The sequence below is a fragment of the Poecilia mexicana genome, unplaced genomic scaffold, assembly GCF_051168715.1.
Source record: "Poecilia mexicana isolate PSO_F unplaced genomic scaffold, ASM5116871v1 scaffold_1, whole genome shotgun sequence".
NCBI lineage: Eukaryota > Metazoa > Chordata > Actinopteri > Cyprinodontiformes > Poeciliidae > Poecilia > Poecilia mexicana.
The window spans coordinates 1218489-1246037 of NW_028263370.1; the positions used below are offsets into that span (position 1 = coordinate 1218489).

At 39.1% G+C, this 27549-nt stretch overlaps 1 protein-coding gene and 1 long non-coding RNA gene across 3 annotated transcripts in view; one reads left to right on the plus strand and one right to left on the minus strand.

The window, feature by feature from the left end:
• Positions 1–1286: 1286 nt before the first annotated feature.
• Positions 1287–2087, minus strand: LOC148161015 (uncharacterized). Its single transcript, XR_015763782.1, has 3 exons — positions 1734–2087; positions 1590–1633; positions 1287–1497 (listed from the first exon to the last, which is right to left on the minus strand). It is a non-coding gene; the product is annotated as an uncharacterized LOC148161015 (long non-coding RNA).
• A 13444-nt stretch (positions 2088–15531) lies between these two features.
• trim2a (tripartite motif containing 2a) overlaps positions 15532–27549 on the plus strand; it is a 39255-nt gene continuing 27237 nt past the window's right edge. Inside the window, exon 1 of one of the 2 annotated variants that reach the window (XM_088008851.1) lies at positions 15532–15718. The gene's annotated coding sequence lies outside the window, so the exon portion shown is untranslated. Of the gene's footprint in view, positions 15719–20278; positions 20825–27549 lie in introns of those variants that run through there. The other variant, XM_088009136.1, reaches the window with a different exon arrangement.

The window sequence follows — 27549 nt, forward strand, 5'->3', positions numbered from 1 at the left end:
TGCATTTTGTTGTAAAGGTTGAAGTCATCACAAATATATCTGTTCTGACAGGAAAAGCATAAAGTTGGAGGAAAGTTCCAAACAACGTTTAAAGGCTAGCCGCCATCTTGGCTCCTCCGAACGGCAGCTTAACGACCAAAGGATCAGCGTTGTAAAAATGTATCTTTTTAGCGGCAGGCCGTTATAAAATAAATTCTGTTTTACTGCCCTTACATTCCAGATATCTCAAGTTGTTTTATGACTAGTCGTTTTCGTAGATATCTCTAATTATATTTTGACTAACAAAATACCGATTTGAGATATCTCTAATTACATTCTGACTAGTTGAAATGACATCAGATTTACCATTGAGTTATATAGAGACTTCAATTCAAGAAATCGACAATGATTTTCTGACTATCTGAAATACACATTTTAGATATCTACAATTAAATTATGACTAGTCATAAAGTAAATTTGAGGTATCTCGATTTTAGTTTTGACTATAGTCATAATTCTCCATAATTTAAAATATCTTAAATATATGTTTGGATAGGAGATATGTAGTTTTGACTAGTGGACACTAAATAATAGATATCTTAAAAGCAAATAATGACTAGATAAAACTAAATTAGGGATATCTTGAATTGTATTTTTGACTAGTCAAAATTCATTTTCAGATATCTCCAAATGAATTAGAGATATCTTGAATTACACAGTTTTTCTATTTAAGATAAATTAACATTCTGACTAGTCAGAATGACATTACTGATATCTTGAATATGCACAGCAAATTTGGAAGTGTTCAGTCAACTCCTACAGAGTTGAATTCAACACTCTGATAGTGTCTATATTGATCCACTCTGGATGGTGTAGAAATTAGACTTTTGAAAGTGTTATTTGTGATACAGTTGAATCAACACTCACAGTAGTTGAAATTAAACACACATCAGTGTAGACTTACTCAACACTAGTGTATTTAGTCAAAAGTTAACACGATGAACGTGTTAATCTAACACAGAACAGTGTGAAGTATATATCAACATAGAAATCTGAGTTTTAAAATACTACTGGCAGAGTGTGCTATGGTGGTGCAGGGGTTAAGCACAACCCACATATGGAGGATCTAGTTTTCAATGCGGCTTCCCGGTCTTCCATTACTCACATTTTTGTCAATTTACTACCAAATAAAAGCCACTTGAGCAATTAAAGCCTTTTTTCCCAGAAAATATTGGCCATCAGTAATCCCCAAATTCATTTTAAAAGACATTAGATGCCACTTGAATCTACAGAAACACCAGCACCAGTTGCAGTATATAATCTACTTTTATTTCAAAACGTCAAACAGCATGGACAGTATACAACAAAGGTCATACATTCATGGTACTTTGCACTGAAGGTGAAGTGTGCTTTGAAAGTTAATTGAAAGCAGCCATGGATGGTCTTGTGATCACTGTTGTTGAAGTGTCTTTGGTGCTGCTCTTGTCTTCAGCAACATGAAGGAGGAAGACTTCCAGCCTGGAAGGAAAAAACAGGAAATATAGTAGAAACATTAGGAAAATAGATAAATATTTTAAAAAGAAGTGTGAGGCAAAACTAATCAGACCCACCTGTGTGTGTCACCATCATATTCATTCAAATTACTCTGCCCACCCTGTTTACAAGATAAAGCATTAAAAAGTCAGAAATAATTACTACAGAAATTAGTCAGCTTATAGAAAAAAATTTTGGACAGCATTAAAAGTCGTGCCAACCTGTCTGAAGAAATGTGTTGAAGTCATCATAACAGGCTTCAGTCACTGTGACGGAGGAGCCGTCACGAGCCGAGACTTAATTAGGAGTCCGTGTTAATATGCGCACATACATACTCACAATCACTTACTTCTGTTAAAGGTTAAACTGATGCGGCTCATCGTGGGTGCACACGCGGTGTTCCTGCTTCAGTTTTATCCATCCTAACCTGTTTTCACTTCCAAACACTTTCCCAGTTTGTTTACAAGCAGTTATTTCCGGGTGTGGCGCGCCAGGTGATCATGTGATGACGTCATCGGAACATACCGAGTGTTCTCTATTAAATTGGTTATTGTATTTTTGATTACAAGTTCTATTAAATTGATTATTGTATTTTGATTACAAGTTTATTTATTTTCCTTATTATTATGATTTGTTTTGTATCCTTTAAGAGTTCATTTGAGTTAGAAGTAATTGTTTGGTTTGTTTGGTCTTTCTGTGGGTGGAGCCTGTGGCTTTAAAAGCAGGGCTCTGCGCCACAGGGAGGCAGTCTGTGGCTAGACTCCTGCCAGATCATAGTGAAGGTGATGGACTCTTACCTTGAAGGTACTGTTGTTTTGTCTGCTTTTAACCTGCCTGGACGTCCCTGTATGTATATTTTTCACCTGCCACCTTTTGCTCACTTGAAGAATGGAATAAACTTCACTAAAGTGATCTCTGGCCTTGGGCAGTCATTTTTTTTGTTTGTCCAAGCATAAGAGAACCCCGCCACAGTCACCAACATGACAAAACATTTTGGCAGTTTTTAGATATGCCACAGGTACAAAACACCTGAGTCAAATGGCTCAATTGCCTCCTTATTGCGTAGATACGTTCTCCAGAGTCCTGCTTGTTTAGTGCTAATGGAACCAAAACACACCAAACTGTCCAGCACATGCTAAGGTTATCAAAGTCAATAGCAGGCCAGCAACAGTTAGGCTAGTATAACTGACCAACTGCTCACTTGTTCAATCTTTTCTTTAAATTAAAACGTTTTCCTCACCTGTGAAATCTGAAGCCCTTATTACCATTATCTATGGTTGAATTAACTGCTAAACATTGCATCCGTTGTTCTGATTCTTTCCATGTTTGTACATACAGCTCTTACGGTTAAACTCATAGTTTACTTCCAATAAACCTCATTGTTCATCAGTAAAGACACAATCCTTCCTTTGGGGGGTGGGGTGGGTCTGCTACAGTATGTGTTAGTGCTGACTATGTAGGGCCTATACTGGTCCACAAGACAGATCCTGGAGCAGGCCCATTCTGTATTTCTGCTACTCGGTAAAAGTTCCTCCAGCACGAGAGGTCAAACGGTGTGTGACTTGGCACGTTTTTCTCTGGATCAGTTAGTGTGGCCATGTGCCACAGATAATACTTCCTTCAATCCCTCCTTATCCTACAGCTCAACCTTTGACCTAAAGAGGATGTTCGTTATTCTGCAATAGCCAGCCACGCCCTAACTTCACCACTGACTGACTATTGACCAGTTCTCTGTCTAACAGGTCCGGAAAATCCCTGAAACCTGGGTCTTACCCTATCACAGGTTTACTAGAGAATTTCTGTTTAAACTGGCGGCGGAGAAAACTCGTCTAGCTCTAACTACCTTCAGATCCAGAAGTTACGGCCCTTTTCAGTTGAGAAACAGTCGACAGAGTAGCGCTAGCTGCCGCATAGTTCCAACAACCACTCCCGTTAACGGTAGCTTTCCTCCTTAAAATAACGTGCACTTGTTATCGGCTAGATTGGGTTTAGTGACTTAGATATAAGTCCCAGGGCCATTATTTATTGCTCGCCAAAGGAAAGTACGAAGCCACCAATTTCTAGAATCATGCATTTAGATTTTACTTATACCAGAAGAACCCTCATCAAACAGTGACTCAATTGAATTCAATGTCCACAACCTCTATTCTTATTTTTATTATATTTTATTAAGCAAGCTTTAGCAGGGGTAAATGACAAGCAGATTTAATAAAAGTAATTGTAAACTTGTAACAAGTATTAATCTCAAATTATAAAATCAACCAAATCAACCATATCCTATCTTATTTCTATCCCTAACCTGTGTCACTAATCTCACTGAGCGAGGCTTTAGGGGCAGGGCAACTCACACCCGATGTTAGTCGATCTTGGCAGCCGAAATCTTTAGACGTCCTTGGTTAGAGTCTCTGTCCTGGCCGGGCAAAGTCCTTTTCCGGAAAAGCAGCAAAGTCAATCTGTCCAACCTCTTTTAGACGAACAGAATCTTCATCACTAGGTGACCTTTGTCTTTTCCCCAAGTCTGCTGCTGTTGAATAGGGATCGTAGGATGGAGGCAGAGGAAACGGTCGGATTCAGGGGCCAGGGCTGGGGCTGACGGATCTTGTCCTTCTTTGCGGCGAGAAGTCTCAAACTTTTCCCCCGGTCCCAGGGTGTGGTCCTCCGCTGATCTTTCGCCTGCGTCCTCTTGTTGATTCTCCTTCAGCGCCGCGGACTAAGAACAGTTTCCTCCCCAGCTCGCTGGCTTTTAAACCCTCTTGGCCCACAGTTGTGTATGTGAGAGGTCTTATGACTCATTCTTCCCGAATATCTCATCGGAAAGCACCCGTCCCACCCAAACCTTGTTCCACCCTGAATTGGTAATACACAAACCTCCCTCTTTTGACTGTTGCAACTCCTTTGCAACATTTCTCTCTTTTCTGTTGGCCATCTGGTAGTTATTACCTTTTTTGGCAATTTGTTCTGAGGCCCCCGCCCAGCCAGCTCAGTGCTTGTGACTCTTTTATTTTCCTGTGCTCAACTCTGCAATCTTCTTATAATGTACCCTGAAACACAGTTAACTCAAAACATAATCAATTTGTTTTTTTACCATTATCTGAAATCATATATACCAACTAAGTTGTTACGGTTACAGCAGATCATGAATACAGATTATATATTTCAGTCATACATTACAGACATGGTGATTACAATACATCAATCATTCCAACTATTACACAACTATGTATTTTGTATTTCATTTCTTTAATCATCTTAAATCAATACAAGATCATCGTCACTCCTCAGGCCTTTTACCCTGCTTTCTGCGTGTACCTAGAGAGATCTCACAAGTCCATGCCAGTTTTCTTGACAAGGAAGATCTTCACTTTCACTCCCTGCAGGTAGAAACATGTCTTCTCTTTCTTAGCTAATGGCTTAATGGTCCAACTGATTGTTGTTTTTCCTGACATGATGGAGAAGGCTTCAGTAGTTGGACAAAAAGGGGAGCGTTCCTGTGCAGACAGCTCATCATAACCCCATCTCTGTATCAAGTAAGTAGCAGCTTTAGTCTGTTTGTGTGAGCAGTTTTCTCACTGATGGTTCCTGAGGTTGCCATAAAAAAGCCTAATTGTTTCCTTCATCTTTATTTATAATGTTGGTTTTATTTTAAACTTGAGCTTCCAAAACCATAACAAACATCAAGAGAGCATTTGAATCTATTTCTTTTACGATATACTTAGGTTATTCCTTCAGGGAGGCTCTACAGCAGGGGTGCCCAAACTTTGAGACCAAGATCTACTTTTTCTCTCACCAGCCGGCTGAGATCTACCACATGACACAAAGATATAAAAATTGCAATTGAAACTCTATTGACTTATTTTATATGCAAATATACATCAATTATAGCAGAGATATTAAAGTAATAGAAAAGCTAATGTACCGTAGGAGGTTGCTGGTTTCTCATAGTCAGGATATGGTTGCAAACCTGAGGCCAGCAGGTATCAATCAGTTATGGAAGATCTGAACAATATGAGAAATTTCATACTGATAGGAGGAACCAAAGAGCACTGTTAAGATAAACGCGCATCTTCTGAAGTTGGGATATTTTTCCTCCAACAGGTTCGAGAGGCATCACCTCAGACCAGATGTTGGACTGGAATTTATTTCAATGTCATTTGTGAATGTTAGCTCCTCATTTTCATTAGTGCAGATTGAAAAAGGTTATCATTTCAGAGACTGTTAGAACTGGCTTGCATGTCCCATTAAGAATCTGAAGGCTGCTGGTTTTCCAGAAGTTTACAAATGCATGTAAATCCACCACTTGTTCACTAACTGTGAGAAGTTTGACTTATGTAATCATACCTCTTTTCCATTCAATAATTCATAAGATAAATAATCTTCCCATTTCCCTTATTCCTTCTAAATCAAAATAGTTCCTCAACCAGATGAAGAAAATACGTACACACGTATACATATACACATACACATCTACCTGCATATATACATATCTAATGTATACCAATATTGCTGGGTTTCAGACACGTGACCCGGATGACATGCGAAATTCAGATGGAGGTCTGGAAGGGGACTTCTCTGGTTCAAAACAAAGCAAAATTGATCACAACAGTACGCCAATGCCCTAAATAGACTGGAACAGACAAGGCATCTCAAAAAATATATGTGTATACACCATGTTCCAAATTATTATCCAAGTGATATTTTCTGAGATTTTCTTAAATGGTCAATGCAAATGATGGTCAGTATAATTTTCAAGTCATGAACTATTAGATAACACTTTAATTGAAGGAGTGTGCATAAGACTGACATGACACAGTCAAAAACATGACATAACACCTGTCATGAACATAAAGAAGTCTTTATGTATGTTTATGACAGTTGTAATGAAGTGTCATTCGGTAAATAATGACACTTTTAATGCAAAGTTGCTCTAAAAGTTGAATTGAAAGTCCATTAAAAATGCCAACTTTGCATTAAATTATAATTTACAAAATCATGCACCTTCAAACCCCTTCAAATAAAGTGTTACCAACTATTACAGTATAAATCAAATTTTACTGAACAAAGCTCCCAATGAGAACATTATTTTTTTTCAAAAATAAACTCAAAATGCATTGTTCCAAATTATTATGCACAGCAGATTTTCTAAACATTTTATGGCTTATAAAGAATTGCAAACGGTCACTCTTTGAATGTGCAGCATTAAGTGGTCACCGGTACTAAAATCAAAAGCTATTTCAATGTAAAACATCTTAAGAGATCGAGTTACATGTTAACATAGGACTCCTTCTTTGATATCACTTGTACAATTCTTGCATCCATTGAACTTGTGAAATTGTGGATAGTTTTGACATGTTTGTTTACTAGACTCTAGAGCAGAAACAACTACAAACGCCACACCAGCAAAAGGTAAGTTCGAATTTATTTGTGACCAGCAGTGGGGGTGGGGGGCGGGGCAGACAGGTGGACGGAACAGCAGCAGGCAGCGGGTAAGGACCCGTCGGGGGTTTGCTTGTAGGAGGCGAGGGGGGTCCCGGGAGGGATAGCCGGAGCATCCACTGAGGGTCGATGGGTGGACAGGCAGGCGAGCGCGTTGAGCGGGGGTGATCCAGCACGAAGGCGGACGGACAGGAAACGGAGCCAGGCAGGAGACGGGGAACGGCTGTGAGCAGGAGCCGCGTGGAGCCGGACGAGAAGCCAAACCAGACCCTCTTACAGACTAGGAACGAGGATTACTTCAGACCAAGGAACGAGGACTCTTTGACCAGGAACAAGGACTCACTGGAAGCGTAGAACCATCTGGCAGCGCTATCAGGATCCGGCTTCTATTTAACCGCTCGTCCTGATGGATAGATGAGCTCCAGCTGGCCGCTCCTGTCCGACACGCCCTGCAGGAGAGAGAGTAGGAGACAACACACACTCACAGCACCGCTTCGTGGACATGACAAGTTTATGCTTTAATTTCTTTGTAAGATGTCAGAATACCTTCCCAGAACGGCTGTTTTGATATGAACTACATCCCACCCCTAGATCTTCTGCTTGAGGATACTCCAAAGGTTCTCGATAGGGTTGAGGTCAGAGGAGGATGGTGACCACACCATGAGTTTCTCCCCTTTTATGCAGCATTCCTGTGTCATGTTGCAAGAAATGACACAGTGGTATTCCTTGCAGCATGCATTGTCATGCATGAATATGATTTTACTACTGAAGGTATGGCTCTCTGAAGGGGCCAACCAAGCTCTCTCTCCATGATTTCAGCCCAAAAAATGACTCCACCACCTCCTTGCTGACATCACAGCATAGGCACCGGAACAGGAGGGGGCAGGGGGCCATTGGCCTCCCCCACTTTACAGGTCCGCTGGTCCCGCCAGAGATTTACACAGGCTGCACACAATTCTGACAATCTGTGACTGACATCTCTCTGTGTTTATATGCAGACAGAGGTACAGATAAAACCTACAGCACTGAGATCTGGACCAAAAGGCTCTAGATCATAACAGACACCCAAAGGTTTACGCACATGCGGCAGAGACCACTAAAGGGGCAGGTGCTCAAAAAAAAACAAAAAAAAAACGGCACATCTAACCGCCTTGTAGGTAGGACAGACTATTAAAGCAACACAGCTTTCAGAGTTTAATAAACAATGATAAATTACAAAATTGTGAGATATACAATCAAAGTTAAGGAAAATGTCTATATAGAGCATGTAACTATGTATATGTAAGATATTTTATAAGTAATTTCTTTCTGCAGGTCTATTTTGTTATAGGAAAGTATTGCAATATTAGCAAGATATGTAAATCAGAGCTGGACCACCAGACATATTTTGTCTTTACAGAATTACACTATTAAAAATATAAACAAGGGCACAATGCAACCTTTCAGTGGACTGTAATCTATAAAAAAGCTGTTTGTTTGCTACACTTGCAGTGGAGATGAAGATGGTCCATTCAGGAAAGCAGAGCTGCATCAAACTTTAACATGGAACTGCAGAAAAAAGACAAAAACAAAAGCAAAAATTTAATTGTTAATGCATGTCACCATGAGAAAAGCCTACTGAGTTTTGCTTAAAAAACTTTTTTTTAAATTAAAATCACACATTTTTGTCTCATAAAGTGAAAAAAAATATCTGCAAAACAAACTTAATTGTGCATGTCAGAAATCTTTTCTTGATATTCTAAGTTTTTGTTTGTGACTCAAAGTTTTGCTTGTGATTCTCACATGACGTCGTGGGCGGGGCCTAAAATCTCAACAAAAGATTTCTGATGTGTGCAAATAAAAGTTTATGTTTGGCAAATAACTTTTTAAGTTCACGAGACAAAAATTAGTTATTTAATTTATAAAAAGTTTTTTAACAAAACGTTTTGTTTTTAAAAAGAAATCATTACAATTCCAAAGGTTTTGATTACAATTTTACTTTACTTAACTGAGGTTAGTTTTTTTTTTCATTGATAATTGGGGGAAAAAAATAACTGCATACTCTGCGAACCAGACCCTAAACTTACTTAAAGTCTGGATTGAGTTTTTTTCCCCTTCATTAATCACACACTATTAGGTAACACCAAGAAATCATTACTGATATAAATTTGTTCTAAAAGTATTACTGATTGCACTTTAAAAATTAGGTAACTTTATGTTATTAAAGGTAAAGTTTAAACAGTAATGATTTATTGGTTAATGTCAAGTTGTCATAACAAAAACATTTTGAATAATGTCAACTTTGTATTAAAAGTGTCATAATTTACCGAATGACGCTTTATGACAACAGTCATAAATATTCATGAAGGTTTATTCATGTTCATGACAGGTGATATGTCATCTTTATGACGGTGTCATGACAGTCTTATTCACCCCCCTTCAAATAAAGTGTTACCCACTTTTATTATACATTAAATGAATATCCTTGTTGGACTTTTATTTAAGTGCTATTCTCCTTCAAGATATGTTTACCTCACGGCAGAATAAGTGCAATGTACATTAGAAGACATATGGAGATGATCGGTTTTGGACGGGCGATGTGCCCCATATTGAATAAGCGACACTGAAGAATGACTGCTATCATTAACGATACAGGGAAGAAGCTTTTTGTTATCTAGCTTTGCTAGCAAGGTCGTTAGCTAGCAGCTAGCTAGTAGCACAACAACAACAGCCTAATGTCTATATGATAAAAATACTGAATCGGTAGATTAGAAAAGTTTTTCCTCACCTGCTGTCTCCTCCCGCTCAGTAGTTCTTCAGAGAAAGGCAGACGCAGAGGCCTGTCAGTGTCTGTTGTATTTCATTACCTCTCTGCTTAAACCGCTACTCCGTGCTGAAGCAGAAACTATACAAAGTTCAACGTGGTTTTCCGTCATCTGACAAGTAGCAAGTCTACTCCACTGTATTAACCAAAAACGTTTTATTTTTAATTCACCAAAAACTGTTCTGTAATCTGGAACGTTTGCTACATTGAGCTCCAGTTAGCTGCCTTATCTCACTGTGCGACAGGCAACTGCATCATGTGTCACAGGCAAAAGGTCAAAGATAACAAGGTGACCGGCTTATTATGTTGTACAAAAATGAAAAAGCCCAACAAAAAACAAATAATTTTAGTACATGTGTCATTATCCGTGTTTCTGTGTGTTTATTTTTTAGATTTTCTGTGTTTAATACCGTTTTCCTGTGAGTCTCTGTCCTGTCCTCCCCGTTGATTGATCCCAGCTGTGTCTCGTTCCTGTGATTACCCTCTCAGTGTATTTAGAGGTGAGAACCTGTTGTCTGTGTTCCTGGTCGGATCTATGTCGTATGTCAAGCGTTACCTGTTTCCTTGTGCCGTCAGTTGTTCCCCGTTGTTCCGTGCTTGGACTATTATCATTAAATTCATCATTCTTCATCTTACCTGGGTCTCCGCGTCTTCATCCTCACCACCTCAACCACACATTATGATAGTAGGATCCAACCACAGAAAAGGTGAGGGATGCATGTGGCAGGCCCACACCCGACGGTGGAACCCCTGGCGGGTGTTTGGAGCGGTCTCCCTGGAGGAGTTTTGTGGAGGGGCTCTTCTGCACCTGGGACCGCTATGGGGATCGCAACTGGCGATCCGCCTGCCGGGGGTCGGACCCCGCCGTCACCGCTGCCCTGAGCCGCCGGAGGTCCCGGCCCCTGGGCTAAGCCATCACCGCTACCCTGAGGCCCCGCCTGCAGCTGCCCCTGGTCCCTGCACCAAGGCAGCGTCAGTTCCCGCTGCCTCCGGTCCCAGCGCCGAGGCGGCGTTTGTCTCCGCCTGCCCCAGAGTTTCCTGTGTCCACTGCATGTGAGCAGCCCCCCGCTCCAGAGTTCCCCGAGCTTCCCGAGTTTCCTGTGGCACCGCCCCCTGAGTTTGCGGACGCTCCTCCCGAGCCTCCAGCCGCCCTTCCTGCCGGACCCGCCTCCTGGACTCCGCTCCTTGCGCCGGCGACGCCCACCGGACCTTCCACGAGAGGTCCACCTCCTGTGTCGTGGTCGGTCCCCGGACGGTTTTCCGTGTCTGAGTTCCTGTTTGGATTAAGTTTTGTTTTCTGGATTCTAGCCCTCCTGCCGTCACCCCTCCGTCCACCCTGTTGGGTTGTTTTTTGTTGTTTTGGGCTGTTTTTCTGGACTCTAGCCCTCCTGCCGTTGCCCCTCCGCCCACCCTGTTGGGTCATTTTGTTTTTGGACTTTTCTGTTGGGCGTCTGGTAGCCGCCCCTTGAGGAGGTCCTCATCCTCACCACCTCAACCACACATTATGACATGTTATTATGCGTCAGAAGAGGGCTTAGAAAATACCAAAAAATAAAAAAATAAATAAATAAATTGACCAAAAGGGCACTTGGGGGCAAGGAGCAAAAGGGGCAGGTGCTCAAGCACCCCCACCCCCACCCTCTCCTCCCCCTCCCCTCTGCACGTGCCTGCTTGCAGAAGAACGAGGTAATTAGTCCAAGTTGGTCGTTTATTGAATGTTCAGAAACTATGGTGGCTGTAAAGCACCACAACAAATGTAAACAAAGGTAAAACAACCCGAACAGGTGATCAACTCAAAACCACTGGTTTAAGCACACCCGTTTCCATGGCAAACGCCTGCGCTCTGGAAGCCGATCAGAGATTACTTAAAATGATAACATTCAGTCCTCAGGTTTTCAGGCTCTATATTTATTTTGCGATCATTAATAAGCGCTCCCCAAAGACAGCGGTGGTTGATTAGTTCATTTTAAACTCCTGCTCTGCTAGTTATTTTGGCATGGAATCGAAACTCAGAATTGCTCAACACCTTGTTGAAACAATAATCACTGAGATTATTATGTTTGTTGGGTCATTAATTTGAACACATTTTATTGATTTTATTCATTTATTTTTTTGTTCTTTAATAAAGTTACGAACGTTTTGATAAGGAGTCAGAGGAGGTCGTGCTGGTCTCAGCGTCCTGGCGGTGTTCAGTTTGTCATCTAATGCCGAGATCGACACAAACCTTCCCCGATCGACGTGTTGCAGCCCTGCTCTAGTAAAGCACGAACAGTTTAGAAACAATATGAAAAGGGGAAAAAAGTGATTTATTAACTGATTAAGTTGTGTTTTAGATTGTTCTTGAAAAACTAATCAGTCACGGCTGCTCAGTGAACCCACTGATTTTCTACAGCAGACAGATGCTCCCCTCTCTTGCAGGTACTGCGTACCCCCGCTAAATCTTTTAGGGGTACGCAGTACCCGACCATACCCGCCTACTTCCACCCCTGCTAATTATTAAGAGACTTCTGGAGGAAAATGGTTGCACTGGGTTTTACATAGTGGTGTCAGAGTAAAGGGGGCTGAAAACTATGAGGGGCCGTTTAGGACAAAATTTACGTTTTGTGTCTCACACACTACCAAAAACTCACGCATACTCAAAAAAATAGCCACGCACACTCAAAAAATACTCAAATTGCGTATACACACACTACTAATATGTCACACACACACAAACGTTAACTTTCTGGCTCACATACACTGCTAACAGCTCGCACACACACACAGACGTTTATCTTTCACATACACAAGACTAAAGTTGAACACACACACAGTACTAAGACTCGTTTTATGTATGTGTGAGAGCGAGACTTTTTGAATGTGTGAGAGTTGTCACGGAAGAGGCGGGGCATAATTTTTGGATCAAACTGCGCATGCGTAGATCCTAAACTATAATTTTCCATTTTTGACTCACTGTATGTTGTATTACTTAGTATATTTGTGCTTTTAAATATATATAGAACGTTTAACTTCCTTGTAGATTAAATGTGCTATAGAAGTAAATGAATCTGATTGATTGATTAAAAATATCAAAATTGCTGTAGTACAATCTGTCCACTGGGTTCCAGCATTACAGGAATTATTAAGAGGTCTTGTGAGAAATTCTGTTCCCCCGTGAAAATCTGTTCCCCCTGTGACGGGAGCGCGCATTGCAGCCAGAGACGCGGATCCGGTGAATCTGACCATTTTCACGGCGCTTCTGATGGATTTCTCGGTAAAAACTACTCATATGATCATGTCAATGTGTAACTTTCAGTTTAATCGGCAGCTATCAAAATAAAAATACATACATAAATAAACGAGGTCTGGTGTGGAGGTTTTTTTTCTCTGTTTTGTGTTATTTTGAAAGCGAAGAAAATTGATCTTTTTTCAGCTTTTGTCTCGTAAGCCTGACAAATAAAAGTCAGTCAACAAACACAGGTTCCCAACACATAGTGTGCATTTATAATTTTTCATTTCTGATGAAGGAGGAAGGAGATTAATATACCTGCAAGATCTTTTACTTTGTTTTCAAAATATTTGCACTATGTTTGACATTTGTCCTTAACATAGTTTAATATAAGGTAGCTATTGAAAGATAGTTTCAATATATTTATATATTTTTAAAAGCACAAATATACTAAGTAATAGAACATACAGTGAGTCAACAATCGAAACTTATAGTTTAGGATCTACGCATGCGCAGTTTGATCCAAAAATTATGCCCCGCCTCTTCCGTGACAACTCTCACACATTCAAAAAGTCTCGCTCTCACACATACATAAAACGAGTCTTAGTACTGTGTGTGTGTTCAACTTTAGTCTTGTGTATGTGAAAGATAAACGTCTGTGTGTGTGTGCGAGCTGTTAGCAGTGTATGTGAGCGAGAAAGTTAACGTTTGTGTGTGTGTGACATTTTAGTAGTGTGTGTATACGCAATTTGAGTATTTTTTGAGTATGCGTGAGTTTTTGGTAGTGTGTGAGAGACAAAACGTAAATTTTGTCCTAAACGGCCCCTCATAGAAAACAACTAAATGCTGTCGTTTTCAGATTTTTCATAATAAAAAAAATTTCTGTGTCCTACTTCATATTAGTTTGCTTCATAGTATAATTTGTGGTTTAAATGGGATAGAATGTGGAAAGGCTAGAGAAATGTGAATATTTGGATGAAATCTTTGGCTGTCAATCAACTAATTTTTTATTCCCATAAAGCTGTCTGTGATTTATTTCTAAGACTTGTGTCTCAGAAAGAGACAAGTCTCTTTCTGTGGCGACCTTGAGGGCTAATCGGTTCTGATCCGTTGAACTGTGACCTTTCATGAGGGGTGGACCCACTACTGTGATCTCTGCTGTTGACTTTCACAGCAACGTAGGATAGAGTAAAGCTTCTAACTGATAAATGTCTGCAGAGACAAATTTGTAAATTGGCTTGAAAGTGAGTCCCAGATTGGAAGTAATGGTAAATTCAATGTTGGATTATTGTCAGAAAGGTTGGTTTTTGGTTGAGGTTGACGATTAATGGTGGATCAACCATCAAACAATCACCCAAATCTAGCCAGTTCTAGTTGAAGAGATGTCGTTGAATGAATGTTGTTTTGTGGTTGAATTCTAATGATTGAAATGCCAACATTGGCAATGATTCAACATTGATCAATGTTGAATCATTGTGTACTGTTTGTCGCGCCCCTTCTCCACTCCTCTTTTGAGCTCTTTATAAGAGCATTTTATTACTGAGTGGGGGTTAATCAGGTTTTAAAGTAAGCACTATGTGTGGGTTGTCCTCAACATACTATTCGGAAGCCTGAGATTTCTGTTTTAAAATGTTCTTTTTTATTGTATTTTTTTATTGTATTACATAAAATTAGAATATTTTATGTAATATTATAATTTTCTGAGACATTGAATTTGGGATTTTTGTTATTCCAAATTCTTGACTACAGTGAAAATTGCACACTGAAAACACTGCATTTTGGAGAACGTCAAACTCTTTGACTCTGGTGTCTGTTTTTTGTTTGTAATAAAAGAATCTGTGCTGAAATAGCACAGATTTCAGCACAGATTCTGAAATAGTTTTGACTATTTGTTGTAGTTTTGGCTTGAAATATTTATTTCTTAGATCTGAAATATCAAACTGTTTGACCCAATTCTAAACAAACTGGAAATGACTGACACCAGAATCTCCAGGACATGATACCTCCTGTTGTTTCAGCTGCCTAACAGAAAATTAAGGCCTTAACATTAACCCTAACATGTGGATTATTGGAAAAGCAGTGTAATTTAACATAAATAGGAAGTGCAGTCACCTTTCTAATATATAAAGCTGCATGAATGTATGTTTGTATTGCAGGAGGTTCAGGCGCCATCTTCCTGTCTGACGGGGCCTTTGACGCTGTATTAAGAGACCATTGTAGATAGAAAAAAAAGGAACAAATTTCTGACAAAAAAATATCAGAAATGTTCTAGAAACAAACATGGGCATTTCTGTTTTGGAAAACGTCGCAAATTTGATAGAAAAAATAAATTTTTCGAAAAAAATTTTTTTTCTCTAAAATTTCTGACATCTCAAATTTTTATTTATTTATTTTTTGGGTGGAGATTTGCTTCATTTTTCTATCTAAAATGGCTCAAATACACCTTTGTACCTTCAGACTTTTGGGCTCTCGGCTTATAAGATTTAATCCCCTCCTACTTTACCTCTTTCTCTCCTTTGATTGGCCACTGCTTTCTCCTTAAGCCAACAAACAAGACCCTCCCATCCTCAGTCTGCTCTGCCAGTGGCTGTCAGTCCGTTTGGATTATTGGAACTCCTCAGGCCTCACATGTGCTCCCTCTCTGTCCCACTGAGCACACCACAAGATATCAACCATGAGCAGGATTAGGTGACAGAGAGCAGCGTACTGTTTCTCTTCTGAGAAAACAAGACAGGAAGAAAGAAAACAGCCATGGAGTTAAAGTAAGTGCTAACAGCCATCGTTAACCCAGTTATAAATGGAAAGATAAGAGGAAGAAAGAGGAAAAGATTTATAAGTAAAGGAAAGGAGGTTATACAATGAAAATGATGAAAGCTTTGTTGAAAAATATTTGCTTGATGTTTTTTGGTTCTGGAAGAGGAAAAAGTATTGAAAGCTGTTTCAAAAGTTAAAGGTTATTTCCCTGGAAGACTTCTCTGGGTATATACTTGAAAGGTGAGTTCCAGCTGCAGATTAAACAGCCTCATGTGTATACATGGTGAAACTCACATTTATGCTCTCATGTCTTCTCATTTCCTTTCCCTGTTTGTGATTCTTCCTGTGCAAGCTAGTTCATGTAATCTAAATCAATTAAAATATTCTGCATGAAATATTCACAACCAAAATTGTACTTTGAACTGTTTTAATCTGTGCTGAACTTACATTTATAATGATGATTCAAGAGCTGTGCATTAAACAAGTCTGTTCAAGTATTTTATGTAGTAAACAACATGAATCAAATCCAAGCTGGAGTTATTACAACACAAACTGGGTAAAAATTAATTAGACCTAAAACAAGGACAATTTTCTGATGCCACTGTTTCACTCAATTTTTACATTGAACTGCGATGTTTTCAGCTTGACTGAATTCTGGCTGACAGATGTGCAGCATGGATGCTTTCCACTTTCCTTACAGCTGCACAACTGTACACTTCAGTTTGACTTTTGTAGCTTTCATACATACATACACCCTGACACAGAGATACCGAACATGGTCTTATCTCAAGCATGCAGAATGCAAGATTGGCAGATATACTGCCCTGGCGCTCTGATGCAGAGTTTTCCATTTTACTCATTTCCCTTACCCCTTTTCTTTGAAATGTGCACATATAATTAAAAAAAAAACTTAAAAGATGGAGGACAAACATAGAAATCCCCATGCATGAGCAGCAAAGCAGAAGTTTTGTAGTTTGTCCAACATGTAAAGCCCATAAACCTGGTAGAACACTTTTCATCTATGTTCTGGTGGTTCAGATACATAGGTGGGATACAGAGTTGGATGGTGACATGCTCTGCTACTGTAATCTCATCATCCTGTTACTACTGGATGCTTAAGATTAGCATGATAATGCTATAATGTATGGCTGCAGCACAACTGCCACATAAACCCCCTGAATTTACACAGGGGGTGGAAAAAAAGTCTTAAAAGGCTATTGGTGCAAAGATGTTCTGAAGCAGTTGAATAGAACCTTAGTGAAATGTCTGATATTTAAACCTAGACTTTGACCTGGGTTTAGATTCTAAAACTATAATAGCTTCTGAGCTGCATTTAAACAAAATGTTAATGACTAAAATTCCAATTATTTATGATGGAGATAAACATCCATCCCATTGCTCACCCATTGAGTTAAGGGATGCACCAAAAATAATTTTGTAAGCTGAAACATTAAAAATAAATAAAATAAACAAAAAAGCAGAATTCCAAACTCTGAAATGCCCTTACATGCTTTTATAGCATTCTGAAAAGCTTTTTTAGGAAAGTGAATGTAGTTTCAATTAGCCTCTCCTTGCCCCATTCAGGATCTTTGGATCTGATCATTTCATGTGGCATAATTGAATACTGTAAGCCTTTCTTACAGTGGCCATCGTACTTTCTGCTACAAGGTTTTCCCATGTATGTTAATATCTCGGTTGTGAGATATATGAAATGTTATATTTTTATCTTCAGGATAGAAATGCACCACAAACCTATGTGCAAAAGCAAAACAGGCCAAAGAGCTTCCCACCTCTTTCCATCCCTTCTGAGATGTAAACAGAAACGTTCCATAAGAAGGAAAGAAAGAAAACATATATCCAAACTATTTGGACTATATTTGAGTTATTTTCACTAATAAGTCGTCTGATAGTTTTGATTGTGTCTTTTATGTGTTGGTAGTCTGAATGGTTATTGATTTTCATTTGCTGTTCTATCTCAACCTTACACAACCAGACATAAACATGCAGTGAATAAATTTGATTTTCAGTCAGTTTTTTTGCATCAAAAATTTAAGAATATATAAATATGTTTTCACTGAGGCTCTTTAAATGCTTCAGTGTTTCTGAGCTGCTTGTATATTTGACATATACATAAATTGTATATGTCAAATATATAATTTAAAATGTATATTTGACATTTTAAATTGACATTTGTGACTGTTATGTAAAGTAAACCAGTGTGTATTTAAAAATTTAGTGCAAGGGAGTGCAATATTTTTGATAGGTAACGTAAAAGAAAAATATTTCCCCATGTCCCCTAGAGCTCCATATGAAGCAGATCAGATGGACATTAATGTAATCATATAGAATCTGGATAACCTTTGTGGTCAAAGAGCAATGTTCCTTTAAATGGGGAGTGCAGTTCTACTACTACTATAGTATTGTCTTTAGATTTCATAGAAAAAAACACTAGAACAGTTTTTGTTTGAACTACTTTACTTACTGGGAGCTTTATAGGTTCTAGTTTTCATTTTTTGTCTTATTTTTCCCAATTTGATCAGAATAATGGTATCTGAGTGTTAAGGTAATCACTGTTGACAATTGTTTTAATCCCATTGCTTGTTGCTGTTTCTACACTGATGTCACATTCAAGGCTGTTTTACAGTTTTGTTTTTTGTTGTGCGTCATTCCTCTGAGTGAGCTCAGTGTGTTTGGAGAAGGCAGAGATGAGATCACTGAATACAGCTGTGGCGCTGTCACACACAATGGAGTGTATTGGGTGGAAGGCAGGGGATACTAACTATTTCTGATGAAGAATTTCTTGTTTTCCAAATTTTAGCTTGCTTAGTCACAGATATACAAAATATGCTTAAAATCTATTCCTGAAGTTTCTTGCATACTTTGCACTCAACTTTTCCTGCAAAATGTCTTCATCTGACAATGATTTCAGATGCAAAAAAGACATGGCAGTTGGCTTTTTGGACATAGTGTCCATCACCTTATGAACTTTGTGTTCCAGGAATTAACTTGCAAGCAGGGGCTAGAAATAAGCATAAGTTTCTAGTGTAAATGCTAGAAACTTATAGTTCCTAGCTCTTACGCTAAAGTTTCTACAGAACACAAGACTACAATCCCAGAAAAATCCAAATCAACTCAAGATCCTTGGCCATTTAAAGCATCTAAAAATCCCATGATTCTCTCTGGAAATCTGAGGAGAACAATCTGGATCTGTATTCCTCCACCAGAACAAAACCTACACTGCTCCTCCTGCATCAGAGGCGTGACAATCTGTCTTCTTTTCAACACCTTCAGCATAATTGCATGGAGTTACTAAACATTATTTCCTGTGACCCATCTGGTCTGTCTCTTCCTTTAGTACAGGGGTCCCTGAACTTTTTCCTGTGAGGGCCACATAACTTTTCCCTTCTCTGGTGGGGGGCTGGTGGAGTCAGTTTGTAACAGAAAAAGTGTGATGATTGCAGGAGTGCCTAAATGTAAAAATGTATTGATTTCCAGAAAGCACAATAAAATAACCCTCTCTGGGTTCTTCACAGAACAAAAGTCAGGAAATAAATAATAACACTATTAATGATTTGAACCCAGAAATAACTCTCTCTGGGTTCTTCACAGAAAAAATCCAGGAAATAACACTATTTACGAAATATTTATGGACAATAAGCCGCACGGGATTATAAACTGCAGATATCTCTGCCGCTCCAGGTTTTCCACAACGATGCAGCAGCAGCAGAGGGGGGCGGACACCCAAAATTTGAGTCATAACAGGTCGATTGAATATCACATTTATTATGGTTGAAAAATAAAAAGTTGCCAAGATTAGATTTAACTGAACTGATTACGGTAGTTTCCGAACGGTAACTGTAACAGTAAAAGTGCTGGTCCTTTGTGTCTGCTACTAGCATGTGCTAAATGAAAATGGGCACTTCTTTCTTCTTCTTCCTCCTCCTCTTCCTCATTTTCCTCTTCTTCTCCTCCTCTTCTTTTTTTCTTCTATAGATTTCAACAGCAGCTTGCATCCATTATTGTTGCACTACTGCCATCTATTGGATCCTAATATCTACACCTCAAATTCTCATAATGATCCCAGTATTATTTAAAAAAAGAAAAATCTTCTTTTTTCCCCTGAATGCTATTTAACTGATAAACAACATTCTCAAATATCAATTCCCTATTAAAACCTAATTTCATTTTAATGGATGCTTTCTTCTTTTATTTCCAATTTTGACTCCCAATGATTCACTTCCTGCTAAAGAGGCCCCTGGTGGTTGAAGAAAAATCCACATATAAGCCGCACCGGGCCATAAGCCACATGGTTTAAAGCTTAGGAAAAAAGTAAGTGGCTTATAGTCCAGAAAATACGGTACATGGGAAAAAATCTAAATGCTCTCTGGTATTGTTCAGGGGGCCGGACCAAATGTGGAGGCGGGCCAGATCCTGCCCGCGGGCCATAGTTTGGGGACCACTGCTTTAGTATATTCTCTGTTCTCACGGCACATTTGATGTCTGGCCTTTCACCTGTTCTTTTTTCTGTTTCTGTTTGCTCTGTGACTCAGCAGCTAGACACACACCCACATGTTACCAGAAAGTCCTTTGTTATTGGCAATGAGGAACCTTCTCCTTTCCATCTCTCCTGTTTCTATTTGTTATATCACAAGCAGTCAGCCAATACTAGCTCACATACTGCATGCTGCGCCATGCTGCTGTGAGGCAGCAGTTTCTGCAGGCAGAAGGAAAGGAAGGAGATGAATGGAAGGGACAGGGAGGAGAGGGAGAAGAAGAAAACAGGAGAGGAAAAAATTATGTAAAACTGAAGTGCAGTCTGGCACCAGCTCCGCTTCTCAACTTTGCTCCCATAAACACATGAAGAAACCGTGATGATGTCACATTCTGTCATCCTATCCCATGAATCCCGCCGTTCCTTTCTGTGTGATAGATGAGGGGAACTACATCCAGCAGGAATTATTCCGCTCTGCTGAAGCAGCTCTGCTTACATAAGAGCAGAGCGACCTTGTGCTCTGTCAGCACAGCACCGCTAGTGTTGTGGCTGTCTGCAGGATTTAGGAGTTTGACTAATCAACGCTGTGTTTGATGCCCAGTTCATCTGCTCTGTGGAGCTGGTAAGTTAAGGATCTAATCTGAGCTTTGGATAGCTTCATTCAAATCTTCCTTCTGGTGCAGTTTTACATACATTCATTTGCTTTTATAGATTTGATTGTATTGTAACTAAGCTTTTATTGTGATCATGCTTGTGCTGAAATACTAGCTATTTGATCTGTGTAGTAGCATCAGATTCATTCCATTATCACTACTTTGAAATCGTACTTGTTCTTTGGTTGATAAAACTGCTTTATCAACCCTAACCCTAACCCCAACCCTTCCCCAGCCCCTGAAGAAAGTGGGCTGGGGAAGGGGATGTGAACTCAGAAAAGACTTCTCTTCCAGCAGCAGAGATGGCCTGTATTTGAGCCTGTGTTGAATGTGAGGAGACAAAGAAAGCTGTGACACACTTTCTAGGTCTGTTGCTGCCAGATTTGGTTACAGGTTTTTTACAGAACGATGCAGAGAAAGCTGCAGAGTAACAATGCAGAATTGGTGTACATTATAAAGGATGCTCTTTTCCATTTCATGCAAGTGCTTTACTTCCTACTTACATATTTATCACCTAAAAGGCCTTCTTATCAAACATAAAGCACTTCCTGCATATTTTCCAACATGCGGTTTGAGGCTCGCATTAAGGTCACAAGGAATAAGTCTTCTTTATTTTCAGCCTTATGTTGCTTAGTGGATTGAAGCATTGTGTTTTTAAAGTAAATTAAAAAGGAAAGAAACATTATTTTGTGGTCAAAAGATGTTTTAGTTGAATTTCTTTTAAATAAGGGGTTTGATTAAACTTACTTTAATCAATGTGATGAGTCATTTTACTTAAACTTTTTAAAGTCATACAGACTGCCCAGTGGCGCAGTTGGTAGCGCTGTTGCCTTCAATCAATCAATCAAATTTTATTTGCATACCACATTTCAGCAGCAACAAAACAAAAACATCAGAGTCATGTGACATTGAATAAACAATAATAAATAAATAAATAAATAAATAAATAAATAAATAAATAAATATTAAAAAACATTAAAACCCGCACCCCTTTTCTAACCCTTTAGAGCAGTGGTTCTTAACCTTTTTTGAGGTACCGAACCCACCAGTTTCATATGCGCATTCACTGAACCCTTCTGAAGTGATAATAACATATGATTCCCCCCCAAATTCAAGACATAGGGGTGCCCCAACTAGAGTCTAGTTGGGTCACCCCATGATCACTAAGTCTTCTTAAAAGGTAGAGTCTCTGAGAACAGTTCTTCAAAATAAAGTCAGTGTTTTCAGCAAAGCTGAGCTGACTGTCCAGGAACGACCCAAGGTATTTAAAATTTTGCCACAGTTTCAACAGGTTGGCCATCGAGAGAAACTGGAACCACTTTAAGGTTTTGTTTACATCATTTAATTAGGTCTACATTCTTAGGAGAATGAAAAATTTCTAATAAATAATAAAGACTTTGCGGTATTCTAATTTAGTAATGTAATTACTAATAAGTTGTGCTACCACACCCATGCCACTAGAGGCAGTACCAACCCCGAAAAGATGCTACTAAGGAGCAGATTTAGAAGTACACCGAAAGCTACAGAATTTAGTAAAAACGTTTTGCTGAAGAAATCAAGTACACCTCACTGCAGCAAACAGAAAAGGGCGGGAACGGACCACTGTCAGCCTCATACCGTATTTGGAAATTGGACCATTGCAATCCGGAAGCGAAGGGGGCGCTATTTCCTGTATTATCCGCGGTCTCCCGTTTTTATTTTCTTTTTAAATCTGTGATATATCTTCACCTTTAGGAAGGATTTTCACTCTCAGCATGTATTTGAACTTCAATCTTTTATCTACTTAAGCGCAGCTCACAGTTTTTAACAAATTCTGTAGCTTTCGGTGTACTTCTAAATCTGCTCCTTAGTCGCATCTTTTCGGGGTCCATTGCTGCCTCTAGTGGCGTGGGGGTGGTAACACAACGAATCTAATTACATTACTAAATCAGAATACGACAAAGCCTTCATTATTTATTATTTATTATTAATTCTGGCATTACTGGAACAGTAAAAGATAAATTCCCTCACAAAAGAACATACCTTTCCATTTTCTTAAGGAAGTAGAGCTAATTAAATGAGATAAACAAGACCTGAAAGTGATTCCAGTTTCACTCGATGGCCAACCTGTTGAAACTGTGGGAAATTTTAAATTCCTTCTGTCATTCCTGGACAGTCAGCTCAACTTTGCTGAAAACACTGACTATACCTTTAAGAACTGTTCTCAGAGACTCTATCTTTTAAGAAGACCCAGTGATCTTGGGGTTATCCAACTTGAGGTTCTGTACAACCTCTAGTTGTACACGACTAGAGGTTGTTGAGTTAAAATGTTAAAACTTAACATTGTAACTAGAGTTTTAACTAAACTCAAGTTAAAACAACATTTTAACTCAAGTTTTAACTTTTCATATCGTACATGAGCTGCAGATTAACAGACAATCTTTTAAGAATACTTTGAATGGCAGGTATAACAGCAGGTAAATAGTGGTGAAACCAAAAACAACTCTGTCTCAACTGTTTGCTGAAAGAACATGGAAGATGGCAAGAAATATTTTAGCAGAGAGCATCCATCCTCTTTATTCATCAGTTTGACCCTCTGAGCTCATGAAGATGTTACTGTGTTCCTTTGGCAACTAAGAACATAGAAGTAATTTATTGACAGTGCAATAATTATTTTTAACCAAACTAAATAACATTTACCTATAGCATGCCAAGTGTTTTGCTCTACTCACAAATTGTTGATAATGTGATTCTATGAATATGATTTATTGTTTTAGAGCCAAAGGAAAATTTTCACCTTGATAAATTAAATAGTTTTATCTTATTTTTTCCTATATATGACATTCTACCAATAACAAGTCTCTCAAAATTATATACATGGCACCGTAAAAACAAAAATGTGAATTTTTGCTTATATCTGTTTAACAACCCTGGTTGTAACAACCTGGGTTGTTATTCCTAATTTGTTTGTTATTGACTTTTGCTGAATTAAATTTCTTATGTATATGTTGCAAATGGTATTTTTATTATAGTTGATCATGTTGTTTTTCGTCTCTTTATTTTTTTGTCATTTAATTAGCTCTACATACTTAAGAAAATGAAAAAATATGGTGTTTATGAGATAATTTATCTTTTACGGTGCCAGTAATCCCGAAAATTAATAGTAAATAAAAACGTTGTGGTATTCTGATTTAGTAACGTGATTGTTAGTTGTGTTACCACCGCCAGGCCACTAGAGGCAGTAGTACGCCTGAAAAGATGCGACTAAGGAGCAGATTTATAAGTACTCAGAATTTGTTAAAAAAAAAAAAAAACTAAGCTGCGCTGAAGTAAATAAAAGATTGAATTTCAAATATATTCTGAGAGTGAAAATCCTTCCTAAAGGTGAAAATATATCACATGTTTCAAAAGAAAATATGTGATATTTTCCTGATAATACAGGAAATAGCGCCCCCTTCACTTCCGGATTGCAATGGTCCCATTTCCAAATAAGGTATGAGGCTGACAGTGGTCCGCATAGACATAATATAAGGATAGACGCCTCATGGACCGCTCTCGCCTATTGTCGCTGTTGAGATTTAGGGCTGCCATCTTGGAGCGGTACTCCACTCCACTCAGCCTTATGTGTTTAGCAGCACAATGACGTATCAGCGCATTTAATCGATCATAACACACTTTTTTGTTACTGGAAACCATATTCAAACATCTATCAAAGCTACATTTATAACCAATTGTATTTTAATACATATTTCATCATATTTAAATATGCTTAGTGGCTGTAACAATAGAAGAGGAATGGAATATTCTGATATTGATGTATGAAGAGCATATTAATAGTGAAATATATATATATATATATATATATATATATATATATATATATATATATATATATATATATATATAAATTCCCTTCTCACCCTCCGCGGGTGGTCTCTCTTTTCATCCTCTGAGCTCGGGTCCTCTACCAGAGGCCTGGGAGCTTGAGGGTTCTGCACAGTATCTTGGCTGTGCCTAGAACTGCACATTTCTGGACTGAGATGTCTGATGTTGTTCCTGGGATCTGTTTGAGCCACTGCTCCAGTTTGGGGGTGACTGCCCCGAGGGCCCCGATGACCACAGGCACCACTGTGGTCTTCACCTTCCAGGCCTTCTCCAGTTCCTCTCTGAGGCCCTGGTATTTCTCCAGTTTCTCGTGCTCCTTTTTCCTGATGTTGTGGTCACTTGGTATTGCTACATCCACCACAACGGCTTTCCTCTGTTCTTTATCCACCACCACAATGTCCGGTTGGTTTGCCATTACCATCTTGTCTGTCTGGATCTGGAAGTCCCACAGGATCTTAGCTCGGTCATTCTCCACCACCTTTGGGGGTGTCCCCCATTTTGACCTCGGGGCTTCCAGTCCATATTCGGACTGGAAGCCCCGAGGTCAGATGGAAGCCATATTCGGACAGATGTTCCTGTACACTATATATATATAGTATACACACTATATATAGTGTATAGTATACACTATATATATATATATATATATATATATATATATATATATATATATGTGCAGTTCTAGGCACAGCCAAGATACTGCGCAGAACCCTCAAGCTCCCAGGCCTCTGGTAGAGGACCCGAGCTCAGAGGATGAAAGAGACCACCCGCGGAGGGTGAGAAGGGAATTTATATATATATATATATATATATATATATATATATATATGTTTTTCAGCTGACAAGTCCAAAATCCGATGTGAGATTCATCCGTGCTGCAGTGAATCCGTCTCTCTTTATAGATTTCTCCCTCTTCTTCCTCACATCGTGTCTTTAGGAAACTTTCAAAACAAAAACGGAAGATTTAGGATGTATCTTACTTTTGACAGAGTGAAAGAATTTAGTCTTTACCACCTGTGTAAACTTTGCCGGTGAATGTTATAACACATAATATAAATTTTATATGTGTTATATTGTTTCATTTCTAATATAGGCCCTTGTGTCAGATAATGTAAGTCAATGTTAGAATAATTAATATTTTTAGATGTACAGAATCTCAGTTAGCCTTCATAGCGGGGCTGAACCCGTATTACACCAAGCACTGTAGCTAATATTAGCTAGTATCTCGCCAGTGGACATAAATACAGTAAAGTAATATTCTAATCACGATATATACACAATAATATGTCCATCTTACTTGTGAAATCTTGTCTGTGGAGCCCTCACATCAATAATCCATAGATCCGAACAACAATATCCCTCAGTGCTGAGGCATCTTCTGCTGTTTTGATTGAGCAAAGTAGGAGGGTATAGCGCTCCAAGATGGCCGCCGTATTTCCTGCGCCGGAGTGGTCCTTGAGGCGTCTATGCTTATATTACGTCTATGTCTACCCTTATATTATGTCTATGGTGGTCCGTCCCCGCCCCTTTCTGTTTGCTGCAGCGAGGTCCTTCTCAAAGAAATAGAGCTTTGGAGCTGACGTCACAGCGTATGACGTTTACGTCGCTCGGCGTCATGTTTGTAGCCCACAGACCAAAACAAACTAGTTAGAACACTGGTGTTTTCATTGTAGCAAAGTTGTTTTGCAAACTGGATACTGGATATTCGCCCTCCGCGGAGTAAGGGACGTTCAGCTCAAGGTTGATCCGATTTATGAACGCTAAGTTCGGCCAGCTGTTCTCTACCGATCCCTCCTGAAGCACTCGGAGGTTCGCATAGGGACCGTCGATTTCCGAATACTCCTGTAAATAAATGCTTTGTCTTGTGACCAACTAATACAAAAAAGTGGTAATTCATGCTATTAAACGAGGCACACTCTCCTCTATAAAATGTTTAAGTCATATACAATATTTTAAATAATATTAAATGTTTTCTTCAATAGCTTCCAAATCGTGTGCCCCATCAACTCAAAATCTGTGTGAAATCATTCTACTAGACCAGGGGTCCCCTAAATGGGACCATCTCGTTGCAGAGAAAGAAGCTCAGGGCTTTCGTTAGTCATTATCGTGAGTTAAAATTTTTACGAAAGTAAAATGTTCGTTTTTGTGACGCATCTGTATCTTATTTTGAAGGGATATGTAAACGTTACCATAGCAACCAGAGTCAGCATTTGGGCATTGGTCGAGACGAAATGAGTAGAGCTTGTGAGTCTTAAGTCTGGTTTAGACGGCAAGATTTAAGAATTGTTGGCCGATTCTCCAAACCTCTGTGACCACAGAGCTGATAAAAGTACAACAGGTTCGATCGGTTCATGTTCAGCCACAAGGCAGGAGCAACACACCACACGAACCGATTCCAGTCAAGAACATCCCGATTCCAGAGGATAATCCAGTAAAACCCCCAACATAGCATACGGGAATTTAGAATAACCAAACACGGATGACGATGTAAGAAGCAATAGTGATAGTTTGTGGACTCATTTTAAGAGATAAAAGACGTAACAAAAAGAAAAGGTGGTGGATAAAAGACAGCGGGAGCAGCCGCTCTATTTGCTGCACTATGATTTGGAGGTGACTGTTTTTTCATAGTTAACATTTTTAACTGAATAAACATATATAATAATGACCTTTATATGTAATAATAAACATTTCCATCATCTCCGATATCCACCGGACTCTCAGTTGCGATATGTCAGCTGTTTGGGATTCCCCTCTTTTCTTACGTCACCACGCTTTCTGATTGGCTACCTGTCACATTCACCAGGTTGTATTCTCGTTCCCAGTCTGGGTA